At 38.6% G+C, this 13,430-nt stretch overlaps 1 protein-coding gene and 1 pseudogene across 3 annotated transcripts in view; one reads left to right on the plus strand and one right to left on the minus strand.

The window, feature by feature from the left end:
• LOC123630220 (schwannomin-interacting protein 1) overlaps positions 1-13,430 on the plus strand; it is a 125,483-nt gene that overhangs the window by 35,645 nt on the left and 76,408 nt on the right. The window lies entirely within an intron of this gene.
• LOC123631013 lies at positions 8,553-8,677 on the minus strand (annotated as a pseudogene).

Raw genomic sequence — 13,430 nt, forward strand, 5'->3', positions numbered from 1 at the left:
ATTTCTAAATGACGGATGGCGCGTGAGAGTGGGCTCAGTCTCAGGGGACCTGTTAGCACTGTGCATGGCCAGCTATTTGTGGCTGTGCTGAAAATGCAGGTCACAGGATTTTTATGTAAAAATCCCTATATTTAAATGTTGACATCTAAGTCTTTTTTTTTAAACATGCAGTTTTTAATCATCTGTGGGTTGGATTCTTCCTCTATCTTTTCCAAGGCTGCCCTGCAATAACCTCCACTTCTGGCATCTGCTTTGCTTTTCTTTTCACTCCCAATCCTGGGTCCTTTAGTCCCTCATTACATCCAATAGGAATAACTCAAAATTGGCCAAAATTCTTGCATTTGTGGAAAAGTTATATAGAAAAGTAAGATTCTATATACAAGGATTTTATATCAGGAAGAATTTTCAATTGGGAATGATAGCAGTTATAAGTAAGATACTGTTATAAATGTTGTTTCTCTAAGGGGAGAAATTTCTGATTTCTAGTGAACTTATATTCTGGAACATAAACCTATATTCTGGAACAGTAAACCTATATTCTGGAACATAAACATTTATTTATTATAAGTAAAAGAGAGAAAGTACATGCAGATATATTAGATATATATTTACACACAGTGCATATGAATACATATTATATTTTTCTTAGGAATTGCCAGCTACTTATTTTTTTCTAGATCAAATGATGAGGATGATTTAAAGTAAAATACATTTTTTATTCTACATGGACATTCTCTTATCACCTTTATGGTAAGCAGTTATATAAGCATGTACCTCTATTTTGGCATTATATATTTTACATTACTTTTTAAATTAAATACAAGTTTTAAAAAGGAACATTTTTTATAACCTTCTAGTATGATTCAAGTCTTTTGCTTTCTAAAAATTGGGGTATTTTCTTTTAAAAGAAGTTATCTTTTCAGTCCATAATAATTCTATACTTGTGTCTACCTTACAATTTTGTAAATTTTTTCACACAAAGTGTTCTTATAATCACTTTTTCATTTTGTTTATATCCTTGAAAATATCTCTAATAGGTTAAAAAATAGGTTTTAATGAAATAATGAAAATAAAGGACTTGATGCAGTGCCCGACACCTGATAATCACACATGTTAGCAATCATTATTGCCAAAATTAATAATATCAGTATTGTTGTTATAAGCTGATTGACAGTTGAAGAAACAAAGTCTTAAGGTAGTTAAGGCCACTATGATTATAAAACTAATCCATTTCAGAGACTAAATTTATTAAATCACAGTTCTACAGACCTGAAATCCATAGCCTTTCATTGATACCAATAAAAAACAAAAGAACATGATGTAATCATGTTACTATTACAAAAATAGTTACCTATTCTTGCTTTGGTTGCCTGTGCTTTTGACGTCTTACACAAAAAATCCTTCCCCATACTAATGTCTTGGAACATTTCCCTGGTGTTGTCCTCTGGTAGTTTCATAGTTTCAGGTCTTATATTTAAGTTTTTAACCCATTTTGATTTGATTTTTGTGTGTGGTGAGAGATGGGGGTCTAGTTCTGCACAGCAAAGTAAACAACCAGCAAAGCAAAGAGACAACCCATAGAATAGGAGAAAATATTTACAAACTATCCATTTGACAAGGAATTAATAACCAGAAATTATAAGAAGCTCAAACAATTCAGTAGGAAAAAACCCAAATAATCACATTAAAAATGGACAAAAGATCTGAATAGACATTTCTCAAAAGAAGACATACAAATGGTCAAAATATATATGGAAAAATGCTCAACATCACTAATCATCAGAGAAATACAAAACAAAACCACAATGCTATATCATCTCACCCCAGTTAAAATACCTTGTATCAAAAAGACAGGCAAGAACAGATGCTGGTGAAGACATAGAGAAAGGGGAACCCTAGTATACTGTTGGTGGGAATTTAAATTAGTACAGCCACTATGGAGAACAGTATGGAGGTTTCTCAAAAAACTAAAAATAGAACTACCATACGATACAGCAATTTACTACTAGGTATATATCCAAAATAACAGAAATCAATATTTCAAAGAGATACCTATGCCCCACGTTTATTGTAGTACTATTCACAATAACCAAAATATGGAATCAACCTAAGTGCCCATCAATGGATGAATGGATGAAGAAAATGTGGTATGTATGTACAGTGGAATATTATTCAGCCATAAAAAAGAATGAAATCCTATCATTTGCTGCAACAGATGGAACTGAAGGCCATTAAGTTAAGTCATATAAGCCAAGCACAGAAAGATAAATATTGCATGTACTTTCGCACATGTGGGGGCTAAAAAGGTGGATCTCATGAAGATAGAGAGTAGATTGGTGGTTACTAGAGGCCAAGAAAGGGATGGGGAGAAGGGGATAAAAGGGGACAGAAAGAATATAAATGTATTTATTGCCACTGAACTGTACACTTAAAAATGGTAAAGATGGTAAATTATATGTGTATATTTTACCTCAATAAAAAATAACTAAAAAACAAAAACAAAAGAACAAACAAAGAGGACCTTTTACTATAATAGCACCTATAATGTGCTGGGTGCATTGCATATATTAGCTCATTTAGTTTTTTTTCCAAGTACTATAGTAGGTTTAATTTTACAGACAGAAACTGAATAAAAGGTTAAGTCACTTACCAAGGTCACACTGCAAGTAAGTGGCAAAGCCAAATAAACACTCCTAGATCTGAATGCCAAGGCCCCTGACCTTCCTCTAGAGTACATTGTATCTAATTCATGTTTGTAAATAACAAGCATTTTATTTTTAATTGATAGTAGGCATTTGAGAGGTTTGTGTCACTTGCAACTAGAGAAAATTTTCTTCGCTTCATGAAATTGCCAGCTAACGTAGGAGCAAGAAGTCATCTTGAATAGATAGGGTTTTCTGTAAAATAAGCAACAGGGTTTCATGCCTGTTTTTTAAAAAATCGCTTTTTCTTTCTATGTGTAAGAGGTGACCTTTCTGATGTTCTGCTGTGGGTGGAATTCATTCTGGAGGATGTGAGTGGGATTTGGGGAGTGTGATGGGAATGACTGATGAACCTGTACCCCATTTATAAGTGGCTTGCCATGTTAAAAACAGTGCAGTTCTGATATCGCAGATGAACGGAGAAAACATAAACGATGGATATAGCAAACTTATCAGTTCAGACCAGGTTTAGCTGTGAGTAACAGAAAACCCCAAATGCCAGTGCTTCAAACAGGAGAGGATTTTATTTCTCATGCGAGTAAGAAAAGCGCGGAGGTCGGCAGTCTAAGGCGGTTTCAAGATGATTGAAGGTTGGTTTCTCTTCCTGCTCAAGGTCAGTACATGGCTTTCTGCCTCATGGTCCAAGCTGGCTGCTTAAACACCTACTATTGTGTTGTTATCCAGCCTGTGGAGCGGGGAAAGGGAAGAGGAAGGACACATCTCCTCCCTTCCTTTAAGGGCACGTCCCAGGAGTCACACGAGACTCCTCTGCGTAGATGCAGTTAGCCAGAATTTAGCCATGCGGTTGTGACCCCCACATACCTGGTTGCAAGAAAGGCTGGAAGATGTATTTTTCTTCGTATGCCCAGCTAGAAAAGGAAGAAGGAGAAAACAGATATTGGGGGGAAACCACTAAAGTCTGCCATAGAATTATGAAAAGGTGTGAACCATGCAACAGAGAAAGATTGCCTCCCTTCCAGCCTCTGTTCCAGGGTACCCTGCGAGTCCTTTGCCTAGGACAGAACCTTGGAACAGATGTGTAGATGTGGGTCCTACACTTTTCCTCTGAGCACCTGATTTTCAGAGAATGATAAAAAAAACTTAGGAGCCCATGTCTTTAAAAAGAAAAACAAAGATAACCATTACATTTATTTATTTGTTTAATTTTTGGTAGCTCCTTTGCACATTGCTTCACTACAAATAACACCTACCTAGGGAATTAGATAATTAATGAATTAGTAGCTCCAAACCTGCAATTACTTCACAAGTTTGTGACTTCTATTTGAAAATCCGAACTCCCTAACGTAGGTACAGACCCTGTGCAAGGAACATGAATTCCAAATTCTTGGAACCTGCTACACTTAGGGAATCTTGCCGTGGGTGGGAAGTAAATATATACACTGAGAATGTTGGATGCTTCTCTGTTTTCTTCCGTCACAGTGCTCCTTCCTTTCAAGGAATATTGAACTAATAATCCTATCAACTATTTTTTGAGTGCCAACCCCATTACAAGTGTTATTACACTTAAACTTCAGAGCAACCTGAAAGGCAGGCCTTATCTATCCTTATTTTACAGATGCAGAAGCTCAGAGACAAAGTCACACAACTAGCAAGAGGAGTTGCCAAGACTCCAAAATCCATGCCCTTTATCAGTATAGCCTCACACTTTTAAAACATAATAGGATGACCCCTTCAATGTTTCTTTCTGTATAATAACCTATGGAAAGTAGAGAGGTGGAATCTACTTTTCCTGGTTTCTGGAGCTGTATTAGGGCTTCCTGGACCCTCTTAGGTTCTTTACTGAGTTACAGGTGAAAGCCCATTACAATGAACTATGGAAATCCTACCATTTTAGAGTTGCGAGGATTTAGAGACAGCTTCAGGCTGAGCAGGTGACGGAGGGAGGTAGCCAAAACCGGGAGCTGGAGGGCTATTTTCTCCCGGCTCATTGCTTTTCAAAGGTCTGTGGCAGGGAGCCTCCTGTTCCTCCCGGTGTAGGAGAATATAAGTGTGATCGATATATTTCTAAAAAAACATCCCCCCTACTAAGCACATGGTAAGGAAATGGAACCAATTAATAAAAAGGGCTTCACAGCTAACTGGCAGAGAGGCAGGCCTTTAGTACACAATGTCTTCCTCACTTACTCTTCCTCAGTCAAGTGGTCTGGCTCCATGAGCCTGTCATGTATTTGCTGAAGAGCTTTGGTGACTGCAGGGTGGGGGGAGCTAGCATAAAGCTTAGTAAGTAGTAGTTTGTAGATCACTTGCTACCACATTTTCCAAAGCTTGCTTGTAGTTGCCGCCTTTTTTCTCCTCAGTGTGTCATTTAAGATGCCTTCAGATGAAAATAAGAGAAGATCAAGCTCAACCTGGCTTCATAGTGATGAGATTTGTTCTGCACCTGGAAAGTCTGGCTGGGAAGGCTTCAGACTTTGCTTCGTTGACCCAACAGGACATCACTAGGAACCCTGTTACTTTTTTTTTCCCCTCTGATCCTCTTTGCTCTGGTTTTTGCAGTCCGCTTCATTTTATAGTTATCCCCTCCCATACTTAGCAGATGACTGTCTATATATCCAGAGCTTTGAGTTTCTTTATCCCCATCCCAGTCCAGAAAAAGAGAAATGGCCTCTTCCAGGAGCTCTCTCAGAAGAGCCAGGAAACTATTTTCCTGGTTCATCCTCAGCAAATTTCTCCTCAATCTCGTTAGCCTGAATAGGGTGACATGTTTATCCTTGACTATGTGGAGCCAAGGGATGGGATAATGCAAAGTAACTTGGGCTGAGCCACAAGCCTCACTGCCAGATCAGCTTCCCCCAAGCACCTGGGCTTTGCAGGAGGAGGTGAGGTACCCAAATGAAAGTGGAAGTTGTTACTAAAACAAGGGGTGCAGGGTTGAGGAAGCCATGACAGTGCCTACTGGACTCTCCCTATGTGGGAATCAGTCCCCACCCACTCCTAGCAGCACCCCCGGAACTAGGGCACTTAGCCTGACTCAACTTTTGGAGGCTGCTGACCCCTAGTGTCTTGAGTAAAGCATTGGCTCTAGAATCCAGACACTTGGGTTTACCTCTCACGTGAGAATCCCGAGAGCTACGCCACCCTCTCACACACAAGGAAGTTGTAAGTGAAATAAAACTTCTAGAAATGTTTTAATGAGTAAGTGAGTTTAATTGCAAATCCTCCAAGGACCCTACTATGCGGGTCTCCCCTGACTTTGCAGACCTGCATCCTCAGACCAGTCTTTATAACCCTTTTCACATCTGTAAATTGTCATCCAAAGCGTGTCTTCCTCACACACTTACCTTCTAAAGCAGGGTATGCTTTGTCAGGGTGGGGCACAGGTGCAAAATACCCAGCTCCTCACACCAAGCACCTCCATACTTAGTGAATTCTCTTATAAGTAAATAAAAACCCAGCTGTTGCCCAACTCTCCCCTCCCCTTCCCTAGCCATTGCTTTCACTTATAAATATGAGATCTATGAGCCTAATTGTACCCATAATAAGAAAACTAAGCAATCAATTGTGTTTTGAAATTGCATGTTATACAAATGTGAAAATATTCCAACAATTGAAAATACACATGTAAGCAGCTGTCTTCTGCTATGGAATAGCCATTGTGTGGTCAGGATAGCAGAAAAGGCACTTATTGTGCAGGGCTTTTTATTATAACCAGATCCGCATTGCTACTGTGAGTTCTACTTTAAGCTGTAGGCAAAGCTGTGTTAGATGGGGCCTATCTTTGGTCTATGTTTGTGGGGTGACAGGGCTTTTCCTGTGTTCCATAATTTGGGTTAGGGTGAGAGGGGAAAAGCGGGAACATGGTAACTATAATATAGAATGACTCTCAAGAAAAGAGAGAAAAGATTTTTGTTTTGTTTTGCTTTTAATTGACTTGTAATTCAAATGTGAAAGGTGGCAGCTCTCAGGATAGGAGAAATTTTGCACAAACCCAGGAGTAGAAATTAACTGCCGTTTGCTGTGGAGGGCACCGAAGGACAGACAGGATTTCTCAATCGGTGGGCTGGAGGAGAGTTCTGGGAAACAGCGGCAGCCACAGCTGTAGAAGTCGGGACAGCTGTTCGGGTTTGGCAGGCGGAGCTGCTGCTCATGGGAGAGAGCTGTGCTGCTTCTTAGCCTCCCCTGGGAGAGGAGGCTCACGCCATCGTTCTCTTCCCCTTTTCACAGAGGAGGAGAAAAATAGGTAGGTAAGTGTCATACCAGTGAGATGAGTCATAGGATGGGGAAAACATTAAATTATTGATAAAGAGTGACTGGCAAAACCAAACTGTAACACTGTGTCCTAAAGTATTGTATCAGTTTTGCCAGCCTGCTCCTGTCTCTTAATTAGTTAAACTAAATGCTGTTTATTGTCAAGATTATCACCATCACAATTTGGATATTTTATAGAGAATAAAGATAGATACTAAATATTTGTTCTACCGTTCAGTTGACAAATTTCACAATTTTGCTTTTGTGTCCTCCTTTGAGATACATAGCATTCTTGCAGAAATATGGGTTTTATTCAGTCAGTGTTTAACTGAGACTATTAAAAAGGTACTAAAGTTGCGAACCACTTAAAAGTTATAAACGTATCACAATCAGATGATTTGAAGAGTCTCCTATTTTAAGTTGTATTTGTGCTTCAGGGAGAAAATGATGGAATAGGCTCCATGTTGGCTTAGCTGAACTGATGTATGAATAAATGGGCCAGTAATGGGTGACTTGGGGTTCGTCTCAGCCGACCCACCTGCACACCTGCTTTCACAAGCACTTGACACAGCACCCACCTTTCTTAAAGTGCCAAGTACATAAACTGGGTTGGCATGTTATTCTAAGTGCTCTGATTCTGCAAAAGGATTGACTATTAGGAAGGTTACAATCCTTTGGGTACAAAAATAAAAGTATATTTAGAATGTTGTTCTCCACATGTTAATTTTATCTTCAGTGGGTTTTGTATGTGTGTATGTGTGTGTGTGTGTGTTTGCTCCCCCCTCCTGATATCATAATTTGTGTTCACACATGCATGTGTGTGTACATGTGTGTGTTTTGAATAGATGATCTCTAAGTAGAAATTCTCTTGAGAAAAATTCTCAGCCTGGGAAATGTGGGGAGACCATAGCTGGACAGCTGTTTAATTTTGGCAAGAAAAAAAATTAGGACTCATCTCTCATTGCTGGTGTAGGAAGCAGGGTTGTACCACTCTGGGGTGTGAGTTGTGAAGGACGGAGGCAGAAGCAGGGGCTGGGTCCTCCCAATAAGCCCATGGGGCAGGTATTAATAATATTATTCCTCTTTTGCAGAAGAGGAAATTGAGGCTTAGCTAAGTTATGGAATTTGCCCAAAGCATACTTACTAAAGGGTGTGGCCAAATTTTAAATCCAGACATTTCTAACTCAAGACCCCTGTTCTTTCTACTATACCAAATGGCTTGGCCCTCAAGTTTTTGTCATAAAAATAAACATATGAACAACAATGAGCATTTGTTCTGTTTGGTATTTCTCAACAGAGTAACAGACAGCTTCTCTGGAGCCCTTATGCTTTCACTAAGAATTTAATCATTTTCATTTTGTTAAGAAACCATTAATAATAAGTATGTTCTGGTTCATCGCCTTATAGCTAGCTAAGTACTGTTCTATGGTATAAGCAGTGCTGGTTCTATTTGTGTTTACATTGACACTGAGATATATCTCTCAACCTCAGAGATTTTGAGCTGCTTTACGCAATATCCATTCTTCCTTTCTACCTTACTAACAGAATCCTGATTTGACTGGAGGAAGCAATAGTCCTACATTTCCCATACTCCTTTGCAGCTAAGGATGGTCATGTGATACTCTTTTAGCCAATGACATCTAAGAGTGGGGCTTCTCAGAAGTATCCTTAAAAATGGCTGACTTTTAAAATAAAAGATATAACAAATATTAAGCTGATAAAAGTTGATACTATGCTTAATCTTAGCCAAAGGGCCAAGAAGCAATGGTCAATAGTTTTTTCACTCTCTGCTTTTTTTCCTTGTCTAGCCAGGAAGGAAGTCTAGATATGACCACAAGACCACAAACATACGCTACTGATAGCTGAGGCAAAAAGGGAAAGAGTCTAGGTCTCTGATGACTGCAAAAAAAAAAAAAAACTGTTAATATTATACCAACTCTGGACATGGCTGCCTGTAGATACCTCATTATATGGGAAAAACAATTCTCTAAATTTTTTAATAGCTTTATTGAGATATAATTTACATGCCATGAAATTCACTTGTTTTAAGTGTATAATTCAATTATTTTCAAATTTACAGGTTTTTGTAAATGTCACCACAATCCAAATTTAGAACATTTCCGTCACCCCAGAATATCTCTCCTGCTCATTGGCAATCAATCCTCATTCCTACTCTCAGTCCCAGGCAACCACTGAGCTGCTTTCTGTCTTTATAGATTTGGCTTTTCTGAACATTTCATATAAATCAGATTATACAATATGTAATCTTTTGCATCTGGCTTCTTTCACCTACCATATTGATTTGATAGTCTTCCATGATGTAGCGTATATCAGTAATTTGTTCCTTCCTGTTGCATATTTCATTTTATGGCTATACCACATTTCATTTATCCATTTTCCAGTTGATGGACATGTGGATTATTTTCACTTTTTAGACATTTTTAACAATGTTGCTATGAATACATATATGTCATTGTATAGACATATGTTTTCATTTCTCTTGGGTAGAGTCTTAGAAGAGGAATTGCAGGATCATATGGTAAATTTATGTTTAATTTTTTAAGAAACTGCCAAACTGTTTTCAAAATGGTTATACCATCTTACATTCTTGCTAGCAATGTATGAAAGCTATAGTTTTTCCATATCCTCACCAATAATTATTTTGTATCTCATTTTAGTTTTAATTTTCATTTACCTCATGACTAATGATGTTGAGCATCTTTTCATATGCTTATTAGCCATTCATATTTCTTTGGTGAAATATCTATTCAACTGTTGCCCATTTTTAATTGGGTTGTTTGTCTTATTATTGATTTATATAAGATCCTTATATATCCTGGGTACAAATCCTTTACCAGAATAATATTTGTGTATATTTTCTCTCAGACTGTGGCTTACTTTTTATTTTCTTATTGATGTTTTTGGAAGCACATTTTTAATTTTGATGAAGTCCATTTTTTCAATTTTTCTTTTAATGGATCATGCTTTTTGTGTTGTGCTTAAGAACTCTTGGTCTCACCCAAGGTTGCAAAGATGTTCTACAAGTTTTCTTCTACAAGTATTATAGTTTTAGCTTTTACACTAGATGTATGATTCATTTTGAGTTCATTTTTGTATATAGTGTGAGGTACCTAAATTCATCTTTTTGCGTACAGATATCCAGTTGTGCCAGCACCATCTGTTGAAAAGACTATTCTTTCCCCATTGAATTACCTTGGCACCTTTGTCAGAAATCAATGGACTATAAATGTAAAGGTTTATTTCTAGACTCTCAATCCTGTTCCATTGATCTATATGTCTACCCTTATGCCAGTACCACACAGTCTTAATTAATGTAGTTTTATAGTAAGTTTAAAATTGGTAAGTGTAAGTTTTCCAACTTTGTTCTTTTTTAAGATTGTTTTGGCTTTTCTTGGTCCTTTGCATTTCCATATACATTTTAGGATCAGCTTGTCAATTCCTGCCCAAGCCAGCTGGAATTTTTATAGGAATTGTGTTGAATCTATAGATCAATTTGAGGAGAACTGCCATTTTAATAATATTGAGTCTTACAATCCCTTTATTTAGATCTTGTTTAAGTACTCCCAGCAATGTTTTATAGTTTTCAGTGTGTAAGTTTTGCACTTCTTTTGTTCCCTAATTTTTAAAGTTACTGTTATATGGACTTTTGGATATATACTGCCAAATTAAAATCCTGATACATATTCTGATTGGCAAATAAAACGGAAAATGTAAAGAAATGGAGGTACATTTACTACACATACTTTTATGTGAGAGCCAAATGGTGTGTTGTATAAATAAACAGTTTCACAGTGGAGAAAATGGAGAAAACTGAATTATTGCATGGCACACAGAAGATAGGCATATCCAATCCAAATGAACCTTGTCCTTGCAGTTAGTACAATATATATAAGCCAATAAGACAACATCATCTAGCATGATAATCAGTATTAGATTAATTGTATATCATTTTTGTTTATATTTATTTTGTAAATTTGTTTTGATTTTATAAATGTTTTTTTGCATAAGGAATTTATACGTGGTTTTACTCTTATTGGCCCAATATTCTTTTCCCTTTAATGGATGCTGTCTTAGTCCGTTTTCTGTTGCTGTAACACCATACCTGAGACTGGGTAATTTACAAAGAAAAGAAGTTTATTTGGGTCACAATTCTGGAGGCTGGAAAGTCCAAGTGTGATGCTGGCATCTGGTCAGCTTCTGGTGAGGGCCTCTAGCTGCATTATTACAACGTGGTGGAGAAGCAGAAGGAAAGCAGGCATGTGCAAAAAGGGACAGGACACGGGAGGCACCTTGCTTTATAACAACCACCTCTCTTAGTAAATAAGAGATGGCATTAATCCCCTCATGAGGGTGGATCCCTTGACCCAAACACCTCTTAAAGGTTCTACCACCTCTCAACACCATTGCATTGAGGACCAAGCCTCAACATAACTTTTGTTGTTGACAAACCATATTTAAACCATAGTAGGTGTCTATTTAATACTCAACATTGTGAAATATTGGCTTTAGTTTTTTACTTTACAAAGCATTTTCTGTTCACCATCTTATTATTCTCACAACAACACTGGAGCTTGGGTACAATAAGGCTTTTTTTATTCCCATATTATAAATGATGAAACTAAGATTCACGGAAATTAAGTGATGTGTGTCACTGTATACATCCATAAGTGGCAGTTCTGTGATTTAAAATTAGGAGTTCAGGCTCCAAGTCCATTACTCTTTCCTCTACATACATATTGATTATTGATAACTTTGTTAAACCCTGCTAGGATACAAAAGAAATGCAAAACTTTTGGGGGGGCTTTGCAGACTAGGTAGGGAAATAAAACTAATACCCATGAAACTTACTAAAGCTAGAGTTAATATAATAGAGCCCACAGCCCAGACACTAAGTTCTACTGGCATCTGTAGAAGGCAGACAACTATACAACTAAGACACTGTCAGGCAGCCCAGATCTGTGACACCCCTCCCCGCCCTTTCAGTAGGGAAGTACTCATTTCTTCAGCTGCTGGCAAAGTTGGCAGCTGGCAGTCCCCGACTGAGACCCCCTTTGGGATTGCTCCTGACTGAGGAGAGCCAAGTCAGTGCCTCCTTTCAGGAGCAGGCCATATCTAACGACTGGTTGATGCTGGGACATAAAGGCTTGGCTCCTTTCTCCCAGGTTAGACCCACTCTAAGGGCCAGCCCAGTTCCAGGGCATCCTACTGGATCAGCGAGGCATTTGTTTGCAGCTGCATCAGAATTCAGCTTCTCTCTGCCCTGACTGCCCTTACTCCCCACAGGTGTTGATCCCCTGAGCGCTCCTGAATAAACTTCCTGGCTGTGAATCGTTAGTGAGAGACAGCTTCCTGCACCCAGTAATCTATAAGGTTTCTAGGCATCAGAAACAGCACGGACAAATGCCTGGAGGTCAGAATTCCTTTCTCTCAGGGGTGTAACAAAGAGTAAAGGAATAGTGTTTTACAGATGCTAGAAGAAAGGGCCAGTGGTGGAGGATTTTGAAAGACAGGATGAGCTATCAGCCCTGGTGGGGAACCACCCAGAAAGCCTTATCTGGCTTTGCCAAGTAAGAATGTTGGCAGTGACCCCATGTTCCCTTTGTGAAGTGAATGTGTAGCCCAGATATCAGCCCTGACCTTTAATACTTATTGCTCCCTTCAGCTGTAATCCTGTGAATCAGGCCTTGGAAAGAGAAGATCTGATTTTAGATCTCCCTTGCCAGCTTTGTGGCTGTGTGCTTTTAGAGCTTCTGTTTCTCATTTTAAAAATGGGTATGTTTTGAGGATTGAAATAATCCTAGTTTCAAGGGCTGTTCACTGGTGTCATGTGACAGGCGGCTTCCATGTCCATATAACTGTGGGTGACACTGGGCTAAACTAAGCTAAATGGATTTCTTTACAGTAGGATTTTTCAAACTTCAGTATGCTGCTGTTCCTCCTAATTCTCAAGGAGGGGGATGTAATCCTAATCATCTCCCTGTAACCCTTCAGGAAGACTTCCTCTGCTCCCAGCACCCTCCATGGAGCATTAATAGGCTTGGGTCCTGCTGGAGTCATATTGAGAAACCCTAGCCCATCGCATAGTTAATAAATGTCAAATTGGACTCTACGGATCACCATGGTCTGCACTGCCTTAACCTTAAACTAAGTTAAAAATCTTTCAGAAATGTGCTAAGACTTCCCAGTGGCTCTGGTACTCATGATCAGTGTGGTTTGGGTTATGTAATTTTGCTAACATATAATTCACTTCAAGGATACCCCCAAATCATGTATCCAAGACATGTCTCTTTTAAAGAATGATACTCATTCAAGCTTTTAGATTAGGGATAAAGACAGGTTTCCAGTTCACGCACTCTTTAGTGGCCATCTGTGTTGAAACATAGTTGCTACCTTGTGGGGATGGAACAATAGATTGAAAATCGTGCTGAAGGTGCGTCTGGGCTGTGTGAGCAAGGACGCTATGATGGATTAGTGATGTCCGTTAACAACAGCATTTGC

This window comes from Lemur catta, chromosome 1, assembly GCF_020740605.2.
Source record: "Lemur catta isolate mLemCat1 chromosome 1, mLemCat1.pri, whole genome shotgun sequence".
Lineage (NCBI taxonomy): Eukaryota > Metazoa > Chordata > Mammalia > Primates > Lemuridae > Lemur > Lemur catta.